The sequence below is a fragment of the Lepidochelys kempii genome, chromosome 1 (genome assembly GCF_965140285.1).
Source record: "Lepidochelys kempii isolate rLepKem1 chromosome 1, rLepKem1.hap1, whole genome shotgun sequence".
Classification (NCBI taxonomy): Eukaryota; Metazoa; Chordata; order Testudines; family Cheloniidae; genus Lepidochelys; species Lepidochelys kempii.
In genome coordinates, this window is record NC_136380.1 from 235,877,931 (window position 1) to 235,904,161 (window position 26,231).

Below are 26,231 nucleotides of genomic sequence, written 5' to 3' on the forward strand. Positions count from 1 at the left end.
TTCTTCAAAAGTTCAAGGCTTGCTGGATGACAGCTGGAGATGGAGGCAATTTTTAAAATGGAAAGAGGCTTGAAATGGTTTGAGTTAGTCTGAGAAACACAGCACTATCCCATGTTTAAGGTTTAATTGGCAGGGGCTGTAAGGCCATGGTATCAGCCTTGAGAGTGACTGCATGGAGCTTTTTCCTTGTAGAACAAATGCTGAATGGCTATCTAGCTAAATGAGCACTATGATGCTGGTATCGTAATGAAACTGGAAGCAACTCAGTCAGATTCTATGGGGTTGTTAGCTGACTGTCATGGTCTGGATCATGGGTATGCCATAGTCAAACAACTAACCATATTAACACAAGACAGTGTGCAAAGTAGAGCAAAATATAAGAAGTCTTAAAACAGTCAGAACATGGAAAGTAAAACTCTCAACAAGTAAAATAATAAAGGAGATGCTAGTTGGTGCTGCAGCACATGAGAACATAAAAGGAAATAACAAAATGGTGAAGAAGCTGTCTTAAGCACACAATCCACAGACTCCATTCCAAAAGAATAATAGGAATGAGATCATATCTGGTTCTGGAAGAGGAATCAAAAAAAGATTACATTTTTGAGGACTTCTCTCATGGTAGCATATGACCTTTGATAATATTTCCAGACAAACTTCTGTAGAAATCCTGGCTTCACTGCATGGGGACAAGAGGAACCTGGATATATAGTGAGGCAAATTGGAACTGACAACAGTGTAGTTTATACAGGAACAATTATGCACCCATCGATCAATACATTGACTTGAAATGAGCATCTTTAACTTTCTACAGTAAATAGGTTGCATTAGAAAAACTTAAGGAAACTGATTTTTGGTGAAGCATCCACCTACCCTCATCCCCTTACCAGGATGAGTTATATCCTGCCACAAACAATTTGTTCCATGTTGATAATATTACCAAGAAAATTAAATTGCTAATGTTTTCAGTAATGCCACTGAATTTCTCACTTCTCCAAGTAATCGGTTTATATGTCAGGTGTTACTTTTGAACACACAAGCTTCGGGGGAGAATACCCCCGGAAAAATATACTGTACTGCAACTACTATAAATTACATTTTTGAAAGCCACACTTAATTCTTAGTGTTCCCAGGGATATAGAGTCAAAGACATTTGCAGATGTGGAATATGTAATAGGGCATTGCTAGATGGTTTCCAAATCCCTTAAACTGATTTCCAGTGGATAGGTTTTCAACATTTTTTTTTTTAATCAAAGCATTCAGCTAAAGATTGCACTCTCCACCATTCCATGCTATGCATGGCTGTTGAGACCACACTATGGGGAAAAAGTCCATGTTGGCTGGGCCAAGATGAAGGGATTGAGAGCAAGCTTTCCTGTTGTGGTGGGAGTGTAGTGCACTGAGGGGAACTGACACTGGGAAGGCTTATCTGTAGTGGAAGACGATATCAGTGAAGCCATGTCATAGCTCAGAACTGAACGAAAGAACGCATGATAATGAGCTGGTAAAGATGCAAAAGTAGAACGGAAGACAGGAAAACAAATACTAGAGTAGATGCTCGCTGCTCCTAAGTTGCTGTTATGGGAGTGTTATCTGACCAACGGTGTATGAAGAGCAAAGAGTGTTTTGGAAGGAAAGGGGCAGCTATGTTGGGGTGGGAGTTGTGGGGAAAGAGGGAAGGGAACCCTGGGTTTGGCAGAGGACCCCTAGTCGGCAAAATGGCTGAGAGAGCTCAGCTGCTAGGAACAGGCTGAGGATGCTCCCACTGGCAGCTTCATGCTCTACCCTGGTGAGGGATGGATGGCTGGGGAGGCCACAGTGCACAGCCTACAATGGAGATGGGGAGAGGCTCCTATCATGGACAACGGAGACAGGAGGGGGGAAGGGGACAGCTGTTTTGCAGTGGAACCCCCCACTGCAAAACAGCACACCCACACCCTCCCGCCGGCAACCAAGTTGGAGGGGAAGCTCAGTGCATGGGAGAGAAGGGTGTAATAGTCCCCACTGCAAAATAGCAAAAACATACACCCCGGCCGCCGGCAAGCCAGATGCTGAGGATGGGAGGAGAAAATCTTCCAGCTGTGCCTCCCCTACTCCCCCAACCCTAGCTCCCCCCCCACCGCCCGCCTTCTAGACCCACCCACCAAACTCCTCCCTACACATGCTCTGCACACAGGCTCTGCTGTTTAGGAGGGCAGTGCCCCTACATGGCTCTCCCCAATCTCTGCCCCAGATATGACATCACATCACAATGTCACAAATGCTGCTCTTACGCTGCTGCTATGTTGCTGTTATCGAGTGGACAATTCGTGGTAGGGAAAGTGTTCCTGGGGAAATGTTACTCGTAAGCCACAGTTGCTCTGACAAGGTGAGGCTGCAAACAAGCATCTACTGTATTTCAGAACCCTGGTTACTATTCAAAGTAGATGTATTCAGTCACTGCAGTTCAAATGTACACATTCAAGTCCATTTTTGGGCAATTAGCTTCCTAGAAAGAGACAAGAATCATATAAGCTTATTTATATCTGTTTGCTTTTCCATGGGGAATCATTAACTACATACTAACAGCACCACAGACTAGTCAGAGTACTGAACTGACCAATTAGCAGTCTGCTGCAGTAGACAGCAAATCACAACATACTGTACACAAGAATATTCAGCAATTTAATGTAGCAATGAATCTAAACACTTTTCTCATACAAGAAATCTGTTCTGCTTTTTGTGCTGCAAATACTGCAACTGTCGTAATGGTTCTCTCTCCAGCATGCAAGCGATCCCCACTCGGAACACAGCGTTTTGCAGTCCATTATTTAACACTCATCCCAAACAGCAATGTTCTCTTAAGATGCTTATATTTTCCAAAAAGAAAAGGAGTACTTGTGGCACCTTAGAGACTAACCAATTTATTTGAGCATGAGCTTTCGTGAGCTACAGCTCACTAAATTGGCTAGTCTCTAAGGTGCCACAAGTACTCCTTTTCTTTTTGCGAATATAGACTAACACGGCTGTTACTCTGAAACCTGTCATTATATTTTCCAGTGTCACTTGGAAGGGTCTATATGCCTTATATGAACCAGCTATTTTGAAAACCAAATATTGCCTTTACTGGATATTAATGGACAGCCTGATCTGAAGCTCACTGAAGTCTATGAAAAGACTTTCAATGGACTTTGGATCAAGACCCAAGCAGTCTGGCTGATCCACCTGCACTACTAACCCAGAAAATGAAAGCTCACATTAAGGGCAATTTAAAGTATTCCAGAATTTGGCCTAGAAGAAAAGTTTAGGACTGAATGGGCTGAAGGTTACATTTTCCTTTTAACCTTTAGAAGCGGTTCCTCTATGAACAGACTGAGCCACACTGACAGGACAGCAAAGGAGAGTGCAAAGGAGTGTGCCCTGCCTTAGTCTGTGTTGTACTTCCTCTGTGCATAAACACAGGACTTTATTGTCCAGGGTTGTCAATCCAGCAATTTTCACTGGATCTAACATTTCCTTAGGTGGAGAAGGAGAGGAAAACAAAAATTTGTTCAGAAAAATCAACCATGTTGTACTGCAATTTTCAAGTCTTTCCAACACATACCAGTAGATTAACCCCATATAAAAGGAAAGTTTCATAATAAACAAATTTCTGGGTGTTTAACAGAGCAGGTATTTTCCAGTACTGTGTGCACTTGTCAGGAAGTGATCAAATGAAAAAGTAAAATAAATAAAAAGAAAAACTACCTAGACATTTTTAAAAAGGGCAATTTGATGTCTGATTGATGTGATATGTAAAACCCTTGGATTATGGGAACAGCTAGCTTCAGGATTAATGTTTCCCCAAGCTTTCAGAAGTGGGGTTGAAATACAGCAGAGCAATACAATGGCGAGTCCAAAACAGAAGCATAATTTCTCATTGGTTCAATGGACACAATTGTGCTTTCTTGTGCTGTATTATGTTAAATGTCAGCACCCAAAGGAATGTTTGTGATTTAATGAAGCAAAATTTAACACACAAGAATCTAGACTCTCTATCACACTACTCAATTATGTACTGTACATTTAGCTATGGGCTTCTGGTGTGGAGGATTTACTTGCATCTTTAAAATGAGCCTATTAATCAAAATTGCCAAGTAAATGGGGGCGTTGGCTAGTCTAAGCATACCACCCCAGTAGGAAATTGTAGGTGGTGAGGAGGATGGGAGCAACAAAACAAAATGAAAAAGAGCACATAGGTCCCAGTGGCATGTTTAATCAGACAGGGGTGGCTGAACTAGTTGCAAACTCCAATGCATCTAAGGACTCTCAGCATTAAAGGCTAAAGCTAATCCTCTGACTATTCACTAATAGGTCATGCTCCATTTCCAAAAAGAGAAATCAGGGCAATGAGGCCCAAACTTGTAAAAATTAAATGATTGTCTAAGCGTGGCTTCTAGAGGGAAGCAGTCTCACCATGTCAGCGATCATTTCACCCTGACACAGAAAGAATTAAAAAAGCAGGCTCTGTCATTAGACCCCACACCCCAGATCTTGTGTCTTCACAATACACAAAGCTGGCCTTGAGTTTCAGGTGATAGATCCCAGCTACTGAAAGTCCTAGAATGACACTATCATCTGATAGCTTACTATGAAAGCTCAGTGTCAAAACCCAAAGTACATTCTGTTTAAACACACCCTTGGGGGAGTGGGAGATTTTATACTAACTACTTTCTATTTCAATCTATGCACTTTAAATTCAACCAGCAATGCTTCATCATTCTTCCAGGAAAACTTGCCTCTCTGCGACCCAATCTCAACCAACCTGCCACATTAATTATCACCATGCATTTGTCTATTGCGGGGGGGGGGGAACGCAAGTGGATGAATGCAGTGATGAGCTGCCAAAATCTTAACAACCGGTTCCCTCCTCACCCCACAAGGGGGTCGTGGCCCACCCCCGCCCCCCGGGGACTCCTGCCCCATCCAACCCCCCGCGTTCCTTGACGCCTCCCCCAGACCCCTGCCCCATCCACCCCCATCCCCTAACTTTCCTGATAACTGGGCAGGAGGGTCTCGTGGGCCACTGTAGTGGGTGCCCACCCCGCCTCTAAGAGCCAGAGGGACCTGTCGGGGGGCCAGGTGGGGAGTCCCGGCGGTGCTTATCTGGGGCAGCTCCCAGGAAGCATCCGGCAGGTCCCTCTGGCTCCTAGGGGCGGGGGAGCATAGCTAGGGGGGAACAGGGGGTGCAGCTGCTCCCCCCACTGGTCACATCAAAAGTGGCACCTTAGGCGCTGACTCCGTGGGTGCTCCGGGGCTAGAGCACCCACAGTGAAAATTTGGTGGGTGCAGAGCACACACTGGCAGCTCCCCGCCCCAGGTCACCTCACCTCCGCTCCACCTCCTCCCCTGAACGCGGTGCCCCGCTCTGCTTCTCCGCCCCCTCCCCCAGCTTCCCGCAAATCAGCTGTTCGCGCAGGAAGCCAGCGGCGGCTTCGTGCTCAGGCCCAGGGAGGCGGAGGTGAGCTGGGGTGGGGAGCAGTTCCCCTGCATGCCCCCCGGGTTACCTGCTGTGGCGCAGGCGGCCCTCCTCCTGTCCCCCTGCCCCAGCTCACCTCCACTCTGCCTCCGCCTCCCTGGGCCTGAGTGTGAAGCCGCCACCTGCTTCTCAGCCCCCCCAGCTTCCCGAGCAAACAGCTGATTCGCGGAAAGCCGGGTGGGGGGGTGGAGAAGCAGAGCGGGGCGGAGCGTTCAGGGGAGGAGTGGGAGGCGGAGCGGAGGTGAGCTGGGGCCGGGCGCAGGGTGGGGTGCTGCCTGTGGGTGCTCTGCACCCACCAAATTTTCCCTGTGGGTGCTCTAGCCCCTGAGGACCCAAGGAGTCAGCGCCTAAGGCGCCACTTTTGACCAGTTGTTAAATTTAGAAGCCCTTTTAGAACCGGTTGTCCCGGTTCTAGCGAACCTGTGCGAAACAGCTCCAGCTCACTACTGGATGAAAGAAGCTGCTGAAATAGAACTAATTAAATCAGTTCAGCGATCTTCCTCCAGCGTGACACATTTCACAGACACCCTCTCCTCCATGAGCCCCCACCTCCACCAACTGTCCCGGGCAAAGCACTTTTTGGGAACCAAGAGGATGTATACTGAGCCGCAATCTAGACACACTTCATATTTATCCCTATGTGGACAGAAAAACCACCTTGTTGGTTTCCTGTCGAAATATACACAGAGAAAATCCTGGCCATCTTGTTTGTGTAACAGCTGGACAGCACTGGGATTTCCCCCTCCATGTGAATTTAGGTTTTAAATGTTGGTGAATTTAGGCTTGTGAAAGGTTTTAGGCCGGCTTGGAGATTTAAGTTCTCTATTTAGCCAACAAACAAGCCCAGCCCAGACAGCAGCAGCAGCTCAATGTTTTGCCCATACTACCCCACCCTCAGACCTCAACCCTGATCTGGTACAACTATATATCTAAGGGTGAAAGGGTGGTGCTCACTTTACCTCAATTCAGTCCATGGTTTATGTGTTGAGTCTGTCAGCACGGGTGTCAACAGGGATGTTGGTTTTCAGGGGAATAGAGGGCTAATTTTGACCTTTGTATCACCACCAATAGCCAGGTATTGCTGGGACAAAATGTGTAGCGGCTATAACCCCCCTTTCTGCAAAGACTCATGCAAATGTTTAATCCCATTTATTTTGGTGGGATTATTCACAGTCAGCAAAATTAAGCACATCGCTTCAAGTCGAGTAGGATTGGGACCTACGTGTAGATGTACATCACTGTACAACAAACATGAAGCGACAGACCTGCTCAACTGTGCATGAGATTACTTTTCCCTTAATTTACATGTGCTATAAACCCGCACGTTACTAAAGGTAATGTTGTAGGTCATGTTGTAGGAACCAAAATTCCTGGATTCTTTTCCTGTTCACAAGTGTGAAGTTCAGAGTTTGGAAATTTAACAAATTGTAGGCTTACGTAGTGATAATCTCAAAAAGTACAGTTATTCTGCATCAGCAACTCAACCTGACAGCATATGAAGAGAAAAGTGGAACAGTAAACAAACAAAACAATCATCAGAGTCTTATTAGCAATTAGTTATGATAAATACAAAGTGATGCTCCAAATTTAACAAAAATATGATTTGTCTACCACAAATAAATTCTAATATAAACAATCCCATTGTACAGTGATCCCTGAAAAGGCAGTCCTCAACCAACGCACAAGAGATGCCTTTTGTGTAAGGAACCATGGCAAGTCTTGTAAACTCAAGCTTCCTAGATTTCCTACAGAACCTTGTACAAAGCCCTAGCCTTCCAGAGGATTTCACTTTTCAACAGCCTTCACTATATGCGACAAACTCACAACAGCAACAGAAAAGAAAACAAATGTTCCAATAGGATAAGGAGATGGAAGTGGAAGGCCTGTTCAGACAACAAAAAACACAAAAGTCATTGAGTCCAATTGCTTCGCCCTTGGTAAGTTTCTCTCATTCCCCCTTTTCTCCCTACAGGAACATTTAAAAAGCAGTCAATGACTCAGTAAAGGGAACAGACATCACTAACTTGTATTGGCAGTGAAAGGTACTGAATATGGGATCACTGTCAAGCTAGGTCAAATTTTAGGCTTACCAGCCTTGACAGCATCCTTTGAGATAAACCTAGAGAGCAACAAACAGTAATGCAAAGAGGCAGGATTCTGAGTAATCTCTAAGTAGGTGTCTAAACAGACAACTGTTTCTCATTCACACCCAACTCCTGCTCCAAAACACATACATTCCTGTCACATGTGCTTCACTCCATCTGGAATGCATAGATGCTGTATATAAACAGGCAAAAGTCAGGGGCATGAATACAGGGCTCAAATTAGGTGGAAAAACAAAACAAAACACCAAGACCTGGTGATCAGTATCCTCCTCTAAATAGGAAGAGGTTAAGTAGAGATATCTACAGGTCAAATTAAAAAATAAATTCTTTTAAAACATGGTCTAAAATACTAACACAATTTTAAACCCTGCCTTTTGAACTATTATGAATTTTAAAACTTTGTTTTCAGGATTATTTCATAGGTTCTAAAATCTACAAACAAAAAGTCTCTAAAGATCAGGGGCCAGATTTTGAACAATAGGAATTCCCTGCAGTGAAAAGCTGAACCACCTCAGTACAATCTCTAGGAGGCAAGCAATATGCTCCCAGAGCTACCTAGCGTGGTCACTCTTTCTCCTGCTTGTCAGAGCCCCTGTCTGATGTGGTGGGGACCATTGCTCCACTTACCCTGGTGTGGCTAGTGCTACTTACCCTCACACAGCCCTTGTGATCAGGCGGGTACAAGGACTACAAATGTAGTCAGTCCTCGAGCACAAGGGCAGATCATTGCAACTTCCAGTGCCTCCTCACACTACACTACACTACACAATCTAGTCAAAGCAAGATGAATGGTATAACGGAAGGAGGACACTGGCAGCCTTAGAAAGGGTTACATGTTGCTTGAATAGCGAGATTAGGGAAAACAATTTAAAAAGTGACCACAAGTTTTGATTGACTGTTTTTGGATGCCTAAACTGAGACATGTTGGGTCCAAGTTTCAGAAGTGTTGTTTGCTCACAACTGAGTTGTGATTGCTGAGGCCCAAGGTATCTGAAATTGGGCATGAAAAAACTAAGGGGACAGTTTAGAAAACTTGTACCTCAAAGCTACTGATGGAATCAGTGTCAGAAGGAGAAACAGAAGTCATGAATTCCTGGCTCCCAGTCCTGTGTTGAGACCATACTTTCTTTTTTTCACTGCATATGGGTTTTATAACTTTTCACACATCTTGTAAATCCAAAAAGTGTCATGCCTTCTATGAACTGCCTATTGACCACTCTTCCCTTCCTTCCTTTTTGTTTTAAATAGTACCAAAAAACAATTTTTAATAACTTTCAACGGAAGCGAGATAGTAGTAAATTGTCATTTTGTTCCAACTTCTACAATATCTTATTAAACTCACTGTATACCATCCACATTTTAATATAATTCAGAGGACAGGTCTCTAAGGTTTTGTTATTTTTGTTCCCCCCCCCTTTTTAAATATATTACGTGAGTGCATTTTTTCTAAATAATTCCCAAAGAATTTCTCAGTGTGAGATGCCCGGGTTATTCAGTGAATTTGGATGCACTGGTTTAGCTACTGTATTTTTTGTTGATTTATGTTTAATGAGCTATATTCACAAATACATATTACCTCAGATGGGCATCATCAAAAGAAAGTGTCCCCTATACCTTACACCTGGCACATTTGTTTGCCCATATTTAATCTCATGTTGTCCTCAGTAATAATGTATTTCTCATACAATTACCATTTTGCTCCTAATAAAACCAGAAACTTTCCACATAAACGGAACAGTTTCAATCATATTATTTATACATAAAGCACCAAATGATACATGTTGTATACATTATTTCTGAAGTGCTGTAGTCCCAAACATATACGTCCAACATCATCCTAGAGTACAGGTAAAATGGGAGGGAAAAGGCCAGGATAATTACATTTCACATACTAACATCTAACAAATATAAATTGCCCAAGATACAGGTTTTCAACCTGGGGGTTGGGAACAGGTTCCAGCAGATTCAGTTTATTCCCCCCCACACCTTTTATTTTTTAGGGCTACATGCAGGGAGAGTGGGTCCATAAGTCTTGTATTGTCACATGGGGTCACAGTATAGAAGAGATGGAGAACTACTGCCCTAAACAACTTTCATTATAATAAAACCTGTACAATCTAATATTCATCTATATTGCACATTGCTCAAATACATCACTTAACTGGACTAGCAACCGATCAAGAAAACAATGTTTTCTCTGCTTACTTTATGGAAGAATCTATGTAAGACACCAGCTAAAAGAGGATATTCCTCCTTACTCAGTCCCATTATGGGCCCCTGAGGCCTCCTCCTCACTGTTGCCAAAGTAATTTCAGTTTCTACTTTCCCCTATTACTGTGTGTCCCAAAATATGTACTTTTTGTCCTCTTATACAAGGGTTTGGCTAGAGATATTATTTTACTTTTGTATTCCAACCAATGAAGGCCTGCCTCAGTAGAAGTTAATGCATATCACTTAATCCTAGTGACTAGGTCCCCTGGCTGGGGACAAGACAACTACATGGATGAAATCCTGGTCCCAATGAAGCAAAGGTCAAAAACTCTTCACCCTTTGATTTTTCCTGGTGCCTGGACACCAGATGTGTCCTTGCCCCTGAGACTGAAGACACCTGGATAATTACAATTATTCTGACTCCATGTACATTAGTTTGAGCCCTGTTTGGCTTCTCTAGGCCCAATCAACATATGCAGGATCCTAATAATCAGTTATTTAGCATTCTAGTCTCAAAGCTCTGTCCAAAAATTAGGAAGTCTCAGAAGAGAGTTTAGAACTATTATCTCCATTTTACAGATAGAGAAATTGAGGCACAGATAGCTAACCAGAGACAGAGACAGTGTCTCAGCTGAGATTAGAACTTAGGCGATCATGGCTCTCAGCCCCAAGCTCACTCATCTAAACATTCTCCCTGGTTCACTGAACATCTAGGTCCACAATCTTTGTCATAGATTAAAACCCTTTCCTAGGGTCTGAAGAGCATTCCTGAAGGTGCAGAAATATCCTCTCTTTTCAGCTATTGGGTGATCTTATCTCTCTTCCCAAAATGCTACTGTTCTGCAATAAATGTCAGAGAAAGGGAAGGCTCTGAACACCAATTATCTGCCTTTGAGAAAGAGCAGGGAAATGATGCAAGCAAGGTGGAAATCTTCACGAGTCTCCACAGCCAGCACAAACATTGAAAGTTTCCCCCACTCCCAGCCGCTAAACATTCTGATGTGCTGCCACCCTCATTCCTCTGTTAGAAGGACTTAATTAGGGACAACTGGTTCGGGCAAAATAAAAACCAAACAGCTCCACCCAAACTGAACCTTTTTTGAGATTTTTAAAAAAGTTCAGCCAACTTAAGCTGTTCAATTACTGGTCATTTGTCTGGGTTTTGTTCTGAGCAGAGGAGCCAAAATACTGTGAGAAAGGTTTTTCTTAAGAGATTTCCAGCCCAATTTTGCAAAAATCAAGAGACTTTTCAAGCTGTCAATGAGAGTCTGAACGTCTACACCGCAATTAAACAGAGCCCTAGCCTGAGTCAGCTGGCACATGCCAACCACAGGATTTTAACTGCAGTGTAGACATATCCTTTGTAGTAACAGTGCTTCATTATAAGAGGATCTGTTGCCATCAATCTCTGCAGTACTGGGAGACAACTGCTCTGTGAACTGAGAATATTTGGAAGAACAAATGGAAAATTCCTGCCTCATCCCTATCTCTTATTTGTAGCTTAAATATGGTTTTACTTAGTCATCATCTCATTTGCCCTAGAACTGTCACTTGTTTTTTTAATGAAGTTAAAAATTTTTAAAAAATCTTTTTTAAAGAGAAATTAATAAAGTTATTACAGGTCTGGATGTGTATGGGATAACAAAATATCAGCTGTCAACCCAAATTACGCTCAAGTCAACCATGACACAAAACATGACTGCTGTTTGGTGACCTATGTGAAATGAGTCTGACGGTATCAAATATAGTTCCTATGGAGCACGTCTTTGTCCCAAAGCTACTGTTCACAATGGACAGTAAACCACAATCTTGTTGGCATTTTATGGAGTGAATCCATGAATTAAATGGGCACGAAGCCTGAACTGTTCTCAAGGTTAGGGGTAACTGGCAATGCACTGTAAGAAAGCCTCCAATGCTGCAATCCATGCTGTATTTGATCTGTGAATAAATAGAGGACTTCAGACTTCGTGGCTGGGAAGTCAGCCTCTTTTACTAACCCATAACTCTCAGAAGAGCACAAAAACACAGGGTGAAAATAAAGTTGTTCTGCAGACACACAAATGAAAGGCACTTCCAAGATGTTTTTCAAGCTTCCAATAATACTTTCAAGTCTCAAGTTAAATTAGCCAGAATATCCACATAATTTTTCAGGAATGAGGATGGTAGTAGCAGTGTTGCTGTTTCTTACAGTTGTATCTCAAATCTCACAATATTAGGTGTTTTTCTTAAAATCCCAGGTCCTGGAGCTATGTGACTGTAAAATATCTCAGCTTTCATTTAAAAGTAAAAGTAAGCTCCTAAACATTAGGGCATAGAGAAAAAAAATCAAAAATGTGAATCTGAAAGGTTCCGAAACCAGAGGGCAAACAGAAAGAACCCCAACTCGTTATTTTTAAGCTCATGATTTTTAAGCCAATTTCACAATTTTGGGGAGCCTGACTTATAATTGCTGAATGGAGTCAACAATCCCTTGGGAATAAAGCCAGACCGCACTGGCTAGTATTCAATGGGATAACCTCAGTCCTTTTATCGCCAGACTGGTAGGTATGGTAAAAACTAAAAACAAACAAACAGACCCCTCAACACAATGAAAGAACAAAAGTAAGAGAGTTATTTTTAGCAAACTCTATCTCAGGGGCCAAATTATCTCAGTAGCTACTTGAGAAGACTACATGCAGTGTGAGAGTCATAAAGGTCAGAAAGCACGTGTAACTTGTCCAATAGCTTTTCCACTTTTCAAATATCTGCTTCTGTAATTGTACAGATTACTGTGGAAAAATCCTCCCAATCTACTGCAGGCCTCGTGATGCAAAAACGGGTCTGTGTTTCATGTGTATATATGAGAGAGAGAGAGAGAGCGCGTTAAAATGTATTACACAGAAAATACATTAATCTTATGTCTAGTTTTAGTTTAGTAGCCTGGGGGTTTGCCAGTGAAATGAGCTTCTGAATAGCAGTTAGGGTGCTCTTCTTACCAATTACACAATCAGGCCAATATAGAACAGCTGAGAGAGAAACAGCTTGCTCCCTCATAACCAGTGAAAGCAGCCAACACCTGGCCTGCAGAAAACACGAGACAGAGCTGGTTCGAGAAACTTTGATGGAACCATGTTCCACTGGAACATGCAGGTCAGCTGAAATCAAAATACTTTGTAAAATTGAGTCGATTACCCTAGAATTTTGTTTTGAAAGCAAATGGAAAAAAATCCCAATAATGCCAAAACAGCCTATTTCAATTTTGTGTTTCGAAATGACTTAATTTTATTTTGTATCATATTATATATTAAAATATTGTACACATTTTCAAAAAGTAAAATTGAAACATTTCAATTTTGTCAAAATGAAATGTTTTTGGTTCACCTGAACTGATTCCCCCCCAGAATTCCCTTTTGTGAAGAATTCAGAAATTTTGGGGTTTTTTTCAAATTTGGAATTAGGTCAAATCTGGAGATCTCTAAATCCTTTGTGGACAGAACTTCCATCATCCATACAATCTAAGGTTTGGGAAGCAAGTTACCTAGCTTACATAGCAGAAATGGCCTATTCTACATAGAATAGTGAAGACTGGCTTGCAGAGACACAAGGGCAAATGACCAGCTTCAGGGTCACAGCATGGAGGTGCAAATGTTGGAGAGCAGTGGACAGAATGAGAACAGCAGTCTGATTTCCAAAGCAATGACTACAATATGCTCTATACCTGCAGAAACATGCACCAACCATTTGCTAGAATCTTGGGACATGCTGAGTATCTTGGAATCCTCAATTTGTTCTCGTGCAAGAAAACTCACTAAGCTGAGAGGTAATGTAAGTTGGAAAGCAGGCTGGACTGGTGAGGTGAATTGAAACTGTACTGAACCCAGTCTCAAACCTCTTTCAAGTCACAGATAGCTTCCAAGTGTATGCCATGCACCAGTGACAGACACGAATGATGCCTGCCTGTTCCTTCTTTCTTCAGAAGTTGGAGTGTGTGGACACATCCTCTTCCTGGAGAGAATCTATCGTGGAGGCAGGTGGCTGGCCAGGAATGTACCAGGCTCTCTGCTGCCCACTGATTCACCTCTGCACTGGGACTCAAATCCTAAAGGATCCTTCTCAGTCCTCCCCAGCTGGTATGAGGCAGAACATAGAAGCGGAAGTCCAGAAAAGGTCTTTAATTTTGGTTGTCAACTAAGTTAATTTTCTAGTAGGAGGTGGTTGGGAGTAGGATGTCAACTTTCTTGGAGGGGAGGGGGGAACCCAAAAATGTACAAAGAACATGGCAAGCAGATGGCTGTTTTTATTTTGCTGTGTGTGGGAGTCATACGTCTAGCATTTCATGCCAGGGAGGAATCTCACTTGTACAGATAATCAGCAGAAAGCCTTTTAACATTGCTTTTATAATTGACTTTGAGCCAAACATGCCCTGTGTAGCTCATATGGCTGAGATGGACTGACCCTGTGTACTCATGATTCTCAAAGAAACTCCTCCTTGTCTAGTAAATTACCTGCCCCCACTTTTTTCGTTTTTGCGTGATTGGGCTCAGTGATTGTGCAAAACTAGGCAAATATACAAGAAGATTGCCAGATAGATGAGGCGGCTTGTCTGGCAAATGGACTGTATTTCTGTTTGGATATAAGAAGGAAGGCTGGGGTCATTGGGTTGGATGTGTGTGGCGGTGGGAGGGGGTGTGCGGCTTCACTGAGAAGGAAGCATATTTGGAGCACAGCATGCTGGCTTGTGGCCCTGACATCCTTCTGCTACTTCTGCACATCCTTTATTAAGAAGGTACTGGAATTAAAGCACCTGAACTCTCAAACTATTTCTGGGGACTACAGGTGAAATAGTTTCAGAGTAGCAGCCATGTTAGTCTGTACCCAGAAAAAGAACAGGAGTACTTGTGGCACCTTAGAGACTAACAAATTTATTAGACCATAAGCTTTCGTGGGCTACAGCCCACTTCATCGGATGCATAGAATAGAACATATAGTAAGAAGATATATATATATATATATAGATATATATATATATTATACACACACACACACACACACAGAAAAGGTGGAAGTTGCCATACAAACTGTAAGAGGCTAATTAATTAAGATGAGCTATTATCAGCAGGAGAAAAAGTAACACCTTACAGACTTCAAGCTGTATCTAAGTACAAAGGTGGGAGTCTCCATGACAGTAGAAAGTGACATCTACCAAGGAACAATGACCTGTGAAGAGCCCTGGTTACACCTGAATCACAAAGATTTCATTATGGATGACAGCTTCCTATGTATGTAATCAGACATGGTTATTCTGGTGTTCTTGCTCCTAAGGAGTTTGGAACTAAGCTTTGTATAGGGAAGCCAACAAACTTAATAGGTAGACAAATTAGGTGTCTGTGTTGCATTTATTTTGAATATCAAAAAGGCGGCTCACTTTCTTGCAATACCAAGACACGACTACAACTGAATCTTTTGGATTCAGAGTTCAAGCCCCTCAAAGTTCAGAGGCATTCAGATCTGGAGATAGGTTTAGCTAATTATAAAAAGAAGGAGTCACTTGCAAAATTCAGAGCCAGCTTTGGATTTTGAACACTCCCAAAGTTGTTGAGGTCCACTTCTACTCAAAAGCTATTTAGTTCCATACAAACTCAAAAATATGAAGGCACTGGCTTCCTTCTACTTCTCCCCAAGAAAGTAAGTTCTAAAGAAATTCTTCAAGTGCCATTTCTATTCATGGAGTTGCAGAACTCTGTTCATGCATTTTTCTGAGTATTTGGGCATCTGTACAATAGACTTTACAGCTACCTTCTGACTGGGTGATGTGGAAGCAGTGCACATGATTCACTCCTTGCTCTCCTGAAATACATGGCCAGAAAGGAGGCGTATTCACTGAATAGAGGAATGATTTCTGTTCTGTCTCAAAGCCTGGCAGAGCCTCTACCTACTGAATGAAAAAATCCATCCGAATTAAGAAGCAGCACAACATACACTTGACAAACATTAAGGGGCAAATTTTCAAAGGAGTTAGGTGCAAAGCCCCAGCGAAGTAGATGAGTAAATAATGGCCCCATGTTCCAGATGGGGAAACAAAGTCTTTCCTTAGTCCACAGAACTAGTAGTGTCAAGGCTAGAAATAATTTGTGAATTCTTTGTTCCTAGTCTTTGGCTAAAACCACCAGATTATACTTCTCCCAAGGGCCTGATAACTACAAACTAACATGATAACCATAACAGCTTCTCAGTCTGTCAGATACAGAAAGGATAACTTTTAAACCAAATCTTAATGTTCAGTGGTTCCATTGTGTAGAGGTTGTGTGGCTCATAGGATGTAACAAACATCACCCGTTATTTGGAAGCCAATGCACTCCTAGTTTTACTCTGGATTTTCCTACATTTATTAATAGAGTCCAAATCTTTAATACTAATGGAGGAGGATAAAAAGTGTCGTGCATGTAAGCAGTGAAAAGATCTCTTGTGATTTAATAAGATTTGAAATTAGTAGTAAATAATCGTAATAACTCAGCAATTTTATCATCAGATACAGAGGCATTTTACAATGTTTTAAAGCAACTACGCAACTTTCCAGTCCATTTGTCAAAGTGCAGGCAGTTCCCATTTTAAGGCAGATGAACTCAAAGATCAAATCAGAAATGACTGGACAATTTTTCCTCAACGTTCCAAAGAAATTCTCCTATGGCCTGAAAGGAGTTATTTTCTGTAAGGAAAAATAGCATACATAATGGAAGCCTGGCTGCAGCTCTAACTATGGGGCCATGATTATAACCCTGAACTGTAAGGGAGCGGGGAGGGTGAGCTGGGACATGGAAACAAATTTGTTTCCAGATCATTTATACCCTTTTATTGAGTCATTAAAAGAAAACAAAAGAATTAGCTCAGATTCCTACTCAGCTCTTGCCAGCTTTTGTTTCTACTAGTATCACTCTTACTCTGTGAACTTTTTTTTTCTCAGTTCTCTCTCAGATTGAAAGTGTGTTTCCAAGAAAACTCTAGGGCTAGAGTCTTGTGCTGAACTGACCATGCTGTGCTGCTGGAGCTGAGCAGTTTAATGGCCCTCACAGGCCACAGTCTAGCAACTCAGCCATCAGCAACCAAAGAGCCGCTTTGTTATTGGACGGAGTTACTGAGAACTACAAAAATGACTGAACGTATTTAGAATACAAAACCCCATTTCATAAAATATAAGGACCTGACACTGCAAGGTGTTGAGTGCCACACACGATGGGGCTTTATTTAACAAGTCATAGTTAACACATTCCTCAAAACAATTAAATAAAAAGTTACACCTGGAGCCAAATGTTTCCATCTTCTCAGCTGGCTACTAGTACTAATAAGTATTTACTCCATCAGTTTGAGCATCAGATGAAGGGAGAGTCTGACAGTGATAGTTTTTATCCTAGCAGAAGATCCACATTGTGGTCACGCAGAACCTTGGCACAAACCAGAGAAGAACAACAGAAAATCATGGATTGACTATCATTGGCTTACATAATGCTGTAGAATGGGGGTGGGAGGAAAAAGGTAGATTTTTCAAGTATGATATATGTACTAGCTCTCTACAACAACATCTGCAGCCTATGTGAGTCCAGTTACAACAAGCAAACAACCTAAAAAAAAATCCCACAAACATCAACACACAAAAATCCAGTCACACTGAGTCTGTTCTGCAAAATGTTCTGAAATATAAAGAAAACCCTACCTGTAGTAGACACAATGGGTCCTGACAATGGGTCCTACTTTGCTTTAGATATGAAAGACATTTGAGTCTAGGCCTCCAAAGCCTCATGTACTTACAGTAGGATAACCTAAGTCTGAGAAACCCAAGGGGAAAAAAATAAATAGTTTCCCCTTCTCAGTCGCCTCAATATAAGAGCTGCTTAGGTATAAAAACGTAAATAACAATATGATAAAAAAAAAAGTCCTGCCCCTGGCATATGGTATTATAAACACAGTGAAGTGCCAGTATAAACCTTTATTCAAGAGACTGGGTTCTTTGTCAAGCCATGCCTTTCTTCCAAAACATCTTCACTGCCATATGTCTGCATCTAGCCAGCTGCAGCTCTAATAAGAAAGTTCTTATTCATGCTGTATAATGTTTTACAGGTTTGCCACAGGGGTCACTTGCTGTGAGTCATTTACGTCACAACTTGAACAGACTAATAGCTGAACGGAGCCAAGAAATGTAGGTTGGTTGAAGGGGGATGTGTGGGGGGAGGGAGAAGAAAAAAGGAAAGAGTGCATCAGACTCAAAGCTTTGCTATTTCCTTGCCTCACCATTAACCCTAAAAGCTGGGGGGAGGGGAGGATGCTCATTACAGTTGGGGGAAGAGGAGAAAAAAATTTAGCTACTGATATAAAAAAAAACTGTTGAAAGTCTTCTGTTTCTAATATTAACAAAAAGAAAAGGAGTACTTGTGGCACCTGGAAGACTAACAAATTTATTTGAGCATAAGCTTTCGTGAGCTACAGCTCACTTCATCGGATGCATTCAGTGGAAAATACAGTGGGGAGATTTATATACCTAGAAAACAATGGGTGTTACCATACACACTGTAATGAGAGTGATCACTTAAGGTGACCTATTACCAGCAGGAGAGTGGGGGGGAGGGAAACTTTTGTAGTGATAATCAAGGTGGGCCATTTCCAGCAGTTGACAAGAACATCTGAGGAACAGTGGGGGTGGGGAGAGAATAAACAAGGGGAAATAGTTTTACTTTGTGTAATGACCCATCCACTCCCAGTCTCTATTCAATCCCAAATTAATTGTATCCAGTTGGCAAATTAATTCCAATTCAGCAGTCTCTCGTTGAAGTCTGTTTTTGAAGTTTTTTTGTTGAAGAATTGCAACTTTTAGGTCTGTAATCGAGTGACCAGAGAGATTGAAGTGTTCTCCAACTGGTTTTTGAATGTTATAATTCTTGACGTCTGATTTGTGTCCATTTATTCTTTTATGAAGAGACTGTCCAGTTTGGCCAATGTACATGGCAGAGGGGCATTGCTGACACATGATGGCATATATCACATTGGTAGATGTGCAGGTGAACGAGCCTCTGATAGTGTGACTGATGTGATTAGGCCCTATGAGAGTGTCTCCTGAATAGATATGTGGACATAGTTGGCAATGGGCTTTGTTGCAAGGATAGGTTCCTGGGTTAGTGGTTCTGTTGTGTGGTTGCTGGTGAGTATTTGACTCAGGTTGGGGGGCTGTCTGTAAGCAAGGACTGGCCTGTCTCCCAAGATCTGTGAGAGTGATGGGTCGTCCTTCAGGATAGGTGCCCCAACCTGAATTCCCAGTTGAAAAGGGACCCTGGCGGCTTTGGTCAACACTGCTGACGGGACCATTAAAAGTCTGGTTGGGGATGCAGGGGGGCTCAGGCAGGCTTCCTGCCTGCCCTAGCTCCACGTGGCTCCCAGAAGTAGCTGGCATGCTCGGCTACTAGATGCAGGGGCGACCACGGAAGCTCTGTGTATTGCTCCCACCCCAAGCACCAACTCCGCAGCTCCCATTGGTTGGGAACCGCAGCCAATGGAAGCTGCGGGGGTGGTGCCTGCGCGCGTTGGCAATGAGCAGAGCCCCCTGGTCTCTCCACCTAGGAGACGTATATGTCGGCCGCTTCTGGGAGCCGCTTGAGGTAAGAGCCCCCTGGGTGGAGATTGCACCCCAAACTCCCTCCCACACACCTACTCCCTACCCAGCCCTAAGCCCCCTCCCACAGCCAAACTCCCTCCCAGAGCCTGCACCCTCCACCCTCTCCTGCACCCCAACCCTCTGCCCTAGCCCTGAGCCCCCTTCTACAGCCCAAACCCCTCATTCCTGGCCCCACCCAAGAGCCCACACCCCAACCTGGATCCCTCTCCCACACCCCAACCTCTTGCCCCCTCCCGCACCCTGAATCACACATTTCCGGCCCCACCCGGAGCCCACACACCAACTTCCTTCCCCAGCCCAGGGAAAGTGAGTGAGGGTGGGGGAGAGTGAGCTGAGGTCAGGACTTCGGAGAAGGGATGGGGGAAGGGTAGGGTCTCAGAGAAGGGGTGGGGTAGAAGGTGGGGCAAGGGTGTTCGGTTTTGTGCAATCAGAAAGTTGGCAACCCTAATCAAGCACTGTCTATAGAATGCAAATTATATACATACTGAGCATATTAAACAGAGGGTACACGCACCTCCATGAGTTTCTGAAAAAAAACACGTGGTCCAGTGAAAACAGTTTTGCTAAAAGCAGCACAGTTGCCCAGGCTCACAGATTACAGATTCTTAATGCATCGTCCTAGCTTATTTATTGATTTTGATCAATATGAGCTGATTGGTGGAAAAAGTGGCTCCCAAAATACTTACATTGTTTTAGTAGAGGAATCTGGGGGACAAGGGTGAGGGAGGAGCCAAGACAGAAAAGTCTTTTAGAGAAATAAGAGCGCATTTGGAGTTGTGGCTAGACTTACCTGTACGTCCCCTCCATGTGGCAATATGTTTGGGATTTCTTTTTTTAAATATAGAATGTCTGAGGTGAGAGGAAGGAGGAGGAGAAGGTAGAAGTCTGTTCATGCAGCTGCCAGAACAACTTTTTGACTTAATTGCAAATCACTAGATTAAGGGATCTTTGAATTTAAAAGCTCTGCACATTAAATTGAGAGTTGTTGTAATGAATCCACGCAATACAGACAGGAATGACTACTATGTACAGTCCCAGTGAGTGATAAAGGGTTATGACGATAATGGTGGAAAAACTAGCAGGATTCCTTAACTGTTCATTTCGAAACTTCAGGGTTCAGGGTTTTTTTTCCTTTGAAGTGTAGAATCCCTGTAAAGGAAATGCAATTTGGCATTGTGTTAGTTGGATTCTATTGAAAAACTTTCACCCCCCAGTTCTTTACACAATGTTGGGCCTTTTTGTCTGTTTGTTTGGGGTGGGGGCGTGTTGTGATGATAGTTAGTCTTTCCTTATTTAAATGAGTGCCAAAGGTTCAAATCATGTGGGAGCATAGGCTCCAAAATCCATCAAATTGCATCAGACTTTAGGCTACGTCTACACAATCATTTATGTCGGTATAACTTATGTCACTCAGGGGTGTGAAAAAAAAACAACCACTCCCCTGAGTGACATAAGTTTCACCAACAGAAGCACCAGTGTGGACAGCACTATGTTGGTGGGAAAGCTTCTCCGGTCAACATAGCTACCAGCACTTGTTGGGAGGGGTTTAATTATGTCAACAGGAGAGCTCTCTCCTGTCAGCATAGAGCGGCTACACAAGAGATCTTACAGCAGCACAGCTGCATCAGTGCGGCTGTGCCACTGTAAGCTGTCTAGTGTAGACATGGCCTCTAGAAAGTCTATAGGGTTGCATGTTGTAAATTTTAGTATCAGTGTAATGGAAGATGGCAGGTGAGAATGTCATTACATTAGTATAAAACTGATTTCTCTGAAGCCTTGGCCCCAGTTCTGAGCTACGCTTCCTAAGTAACACAGTGCAGGAGGCATAGAGATTTGGCTCATGAACGTTTTGAGCACCCGAAGTTCTTTTATGTGGATAAAAAAACCTTCACCTTTCCTTGTCCCAGTCTGTCTCTCACATGGTCCCATGCAACACTTCCAGTGATGCCAGCTGAAATTTTAACACAAGTCTCACAATAGTTGGTGTTTTTTCTTGAAGACCCAGATTGTGCAGTCAAGTGATTACGAGATAATCTCAGTTTTCATTTTTGGAAAAAGGCAACTTTGTAGCTCTGAAGCTTGGGGAGCAAAGTTTGAAAGTGTAAACCCTACAAGCTTGAAAACAAGAAGGCAAATAGAGAATCCAAAATCAATTATTTTTAAATCTCATTTTTAAACCCATCTCCCCATTTTTCAGAACCTGTCTCATGAGTTTTGAACACTGGGGGTTGGCAGCACTGCGCTCCTGTCTGCTCATCTGGTCTCCTAAACTCCACCCCAGCACCTTGCCTAGTCCTCTGAACCCTTTTTATCCCCCACCCTTCCTTCCTATCTCTCCGAGGCTCCTTCCCATTCTCAGGCCAATGAACACAACAGCATGCTGCCCTTCTGTCTGTGCCCTCCATGTCCCCTTCCTAGACTCCTGGTCTCCTCATGCTTCTCTGTCTCCCAGCCCCTTCATGATTCCACTATTCTCTCTCTCAGGCCAGCAGCAGGCCAATTCATAAATGTTTACCAATAATTTTAAACACTCTCCTGTACAGCCATGACAACTGGCCTATACAAGTGAGGCCCAAGCAATAAGCATAGCTAACATGAAAGGGAGAGCGAAAGAAGGAAAAAAGAAGAAGAAATAAAATACTCTAACCTGTCAACTCTAAGGCACATATCTCTAGTCTGCAGAGAGATTCTCTGCCCTTGCCCAAGGTATGGAGATTTAGGAGCAGAGATTTTATCAGTCTGGCTCCTAAAACAGAGCTCTGCTGCTGTGTTACTAGTAAACCACCTCTATTACAAGGCCTGGAGTAGAGAGCGTGCATGTGAATTTCTCCAGAGCAGAGCAGAGCATGAGAGTGATGTGATTACATTAGTATACAACTGATTTCTCTGAAGCCTTGGCCCCAGTTCTGAGCTACACTTCCTAAGTAACACAATGCAGCAGGCATAACACAGACTTAAGCCTGAATTTGTTTTTTTTAACCTTCCAAATTCTGAGCAGACCCCTGAGGCTATTTGTTCCAATGGTCCATGGGGCTGTTTTGTTGGCCCAGGACAGACGGAGTGCAATGTAATTTTGGCCTAACTAGCTCAAGCGGTGTTACTTGCTGTCCATCTTAGAAGTTGGATTTATTTTGTTTTAGATAGAGTTAGAGACACCATATTTAATCAGAAAGACTAACCAGACCCATTGTTGTAAACCAGCAACTGACCCTCAGTGGACATAATGGCACTGAAACAAAATGAAGAAGATAGACAGACATAACTCCCAATCACTGTTTCTTTGGAGGGGGAAATTTAATTAAAATGGATGGTTGTGAATTTTATATGTTAGATGGAGGAGGAAAGTATTCTTCATGTTCTATACACGACATTTTCACAACTTCCACCAAACCACACAAAAGATTCAGCTGAACAAGGAAAGAAGTCAAGATTTAAAAGTGAGCTGGGTTGCAGACCTGACCCAAAAGGAAAATTAGAGAGCTCTGAGGTGGGTCTGTGGAAGGCCAGTTATTGGTCAATGAAGGAACCAAGCTGGGTGAGCCCTAAAATATGCTTATGAATTCACTAAACCCTTCATTGGAGAAGCACAGACCCAAAACTTCTTTCATATCAGTAAGCCATAAGGAAGTCTGCAAATACATTAGAATCCGAACAGATTGTAGCAGCAGCTTAAGACTGGTATCATGAATACTGTGACAACAGTAGCTCTGTCCTGGAACCTGGTTAATGAATGCACAAGGAAATGTATTACATGCATTAAATGTAAGCATGGTGGTACATGTACGCAGTGTCAACCAACTCATAAATGTTATGTGCACTAAATCCAAAGTCACATGTGCCAGACTATTTTTTGACATTGTTCCCATAAGAGAAACTAAAAATAGACCCTTGGGAACTGTATGCTAGAGTTTACTCTTGAAGTTGTTAACCCTTACAGTGAAAAGGTTAAATAATTAACCAGAAGAACCAGTTCAGATATGCACTTTCAAATACATTCTATGCACACACATAAACACTATATACATGGTGGTGATAGCCATGTGAAATCGTGGAGTCATGTAACTGATTGATTTACATTCATACACAAAGTTTCAAATATATAAAATACATAGCAAGACAGAATGCACAGCAGAAATTACTTTCAATGCAGAAAGTTACAGAAATCAAACGAAGTTGCATGTGCTGCACTAACGGTATCACTGGACCCCGATGTCCTCCTGTGCCACCTTCTTGCTACTCAGGTGCACAAGTAATACATGCATATTCAGAAGGTCTTCTGAAGAACTTCTGCTGCAGAACCAAAAGATTTGTAACTTTCGCTAGGTGTCTTACACCCTTGCCAACATTCCAATTTAAAAGGCATAGCTTTCAAATGAACCCTTTAAAATGTAGTAACTGCAGCTTCAGCCACAAGATCTTTTTCTCACAGTAACCACAGTAGCCAAATTACAGGAAGACTAGCCTCAAATGTTGTAGGTAGCATCCCCAAATAAGTATGGTACAGTATGTAATACCCCCATTGAAGACTGTCCAAAACAAATACTATCCTGATTTTATGATTCACAAGTTTTTACACTGCTACGTATCACTCAGTGGAAAGGGCATATATCATTTGTGGCTGTAACAAACTGAAAAACACAGACAGAAGCATACACATGTTTTGAGGAGTTCAGAATACGCAGTTCTGAATTTTACTACACAGAACACAAACACTGGGAAAATCATCAAACAAGGGTTTGATTAAATACCACAACGGCTAAGGTAAGACCGGCCGAAAAGTGGGATTTCCCGTTTGTGGGAAATTTTGCTATTTTGAAATTTGGTTTCATTCTGACCTATGATCTTGACACCTTTTAGCAATGATGAAAGTGATAAGAATGTCAATTTCACAGTTACCTGGTTCCCAGGGTCTGTTTTTCCCCCGCTATGCGTACTGCCTTGGACTGGGGACTCCATGATTTCCACACTCTTGGGCCAGTTCTAGTTAGGATTTGTTTTCCCTTAAAGGCCATCACTTTCCCTCTGGAGTTATGTTCAATATTAAGATAATTTGGAAAGTGTTGGCTAGATCTTAATGTTCTGGAAAATGGTCTGGACGTTGGAGACAGACTGCCATCTCTTCTGAAATTCAGGTTGGTGTTCTAATTCCATCCTAACTCCATGTTTTAAGAAGTTGGCCTTTTATTCACCAACAGGAATGCTTAGGGCTTACAGTGCATACAGAATCTTTCACCCATAAATCTGAAAATAATTTTCGAAGGTGGATAAATATCCTTACCCTCATTTAACAATTGGGGAAACTGAGGCAGAGAGGTTAAATTACTTGCCCAACGTCACAGTGAATCAGTAGCACCTCCAGGAAAATGAAGCCTTATGTTCTAACTCCAGATTTCATGCTATATCCTTTGCACAGACACTGTCTTTTTGTTGTGTGTTTATTTAGCATCTAGCATCATTCTTCTCCTGTCAGCAAATATCTGTGAAACCCACTGGCAAAGGGGTCTTTCATCCCCCTGTAGTACTGGTCCACACAGAAGATGACAACCTACTACTGCTGTTAGTTACGCCATTAGTTCAAATGACAGATCGCTGTGGTAGACCTGAAGATTCTAGCCTTACGATGACCCACCAAGTGGATGTTCACGGGATGCCATATGATGCGATTTCTGTTTTTCAGTTTGCTTATTTGAAAACCTAGGAAATTACTCACACAACAACTATGTTAAAAACCCAACATTTCCCCGTGGAAAAAAAACAGTATGTGATCATATAATTAAAGACTATCATAATATATATAAACAAGGGGACTGAATTAAGATTGCACAGGCAATCTTAATTCTGGAAATTTCCTAACTTTTCAGTGCTTGACTTTGTAACCTTAATAATATTCTTTTAATGCAGATTTTAGTGTGTAATTTATTTATATGTATTATATGGCTTCAGAGAGTTAAACCCTACTTTGATGTCCAGTTCCATAAATATTTGAAAAGAGGTCTCAATTGCATTATTTAGCCACAAGAGTTATGCATAGAGATCTGGAGTCAGAATACAGGCCTACTTAAATTATAGCAGAACAAAGTTTTGCCCAAATTATTTTTCACTTACAAAAATATTGCTCCTGCTTACTTGATTCAATTGAATTATACATATTTGACTAACGGCAGAAATTAGCCCTTTACCACTAGCTCCTATATTCACAAACTGGTTTAAAAAATTTGAAAACCTCTTCACTTCTAAATCTACTTCTCAGTTTAACAGCAATATTGTTATGCTAACAACCTATTCTTCAGATCTTTCTCAATGACTTTATAGTTTGTAAACTTCATCTTTCAGGAATGTTCTCCTAGAAAGTTTTAATTATATGCACTGTGATTTTGGTTATTACTTCTATGTAATTAACTTTTCATTCTTGGAATAAAAACACTACTTATGATACTGTAATGGAGACCGAGTTATAGATGAGCAGGCACTTTCATTGTAGACACCACTGACTGCCCTTTCCTCCCCCAGCATTTCTAACTTTCTGACTCAGATATCCTTTGGGTTGAAATTTACTGATGATTGTGCTAAGGCCAGGAGAGAGAGAAAGAATGAGTGTGTGTGTCTATTAAGTATGGTAAAATTTAGCTGGGTTTTTTGGAAATGTAAGAGCATGAAAAAAAAAAGAGTCTTGCTCTCACTCTCTCTCTTTAAAAATTATTGTGATTTTTTTTTCTTTTAACCCCTCAAAGAAGTGGCCTAGTTTCTTTGACTTCACTTTCCTCAAATATTAAGTAGAGTTAAT

The 26,231-nt window shown here is 42.2% G+C and overlaps 1 protein-coding gene across 3 annotated transcripts in view; it reads right to left on the bottom strand.

Annotated features, from left to right (window-relative positions):
- Positions 1 to 26,231, bottom strand: part of PDE3A (phosphodiesterase 3A) — a 368,581-nt gene that overhangs the window by 144,146 nt on the left and 198,204 nt on the right. The window contains exon 1 of one of the 3 annotated variants that reach the window (XM_073318631.2): positions 17,498 to 17,576. The exons of the other annotated variants lie outside the window; for them this stretch is intronic. The gene's annotated coding sequence lies outside the window, so the exon portion shown is untranslated. Of the gene's footprint in view, positions 1 to 17,497; positions 17,577 to 26,231 lie in introns of those variants that run through there. 3 annotated transcript variants of the gene reach the window in all.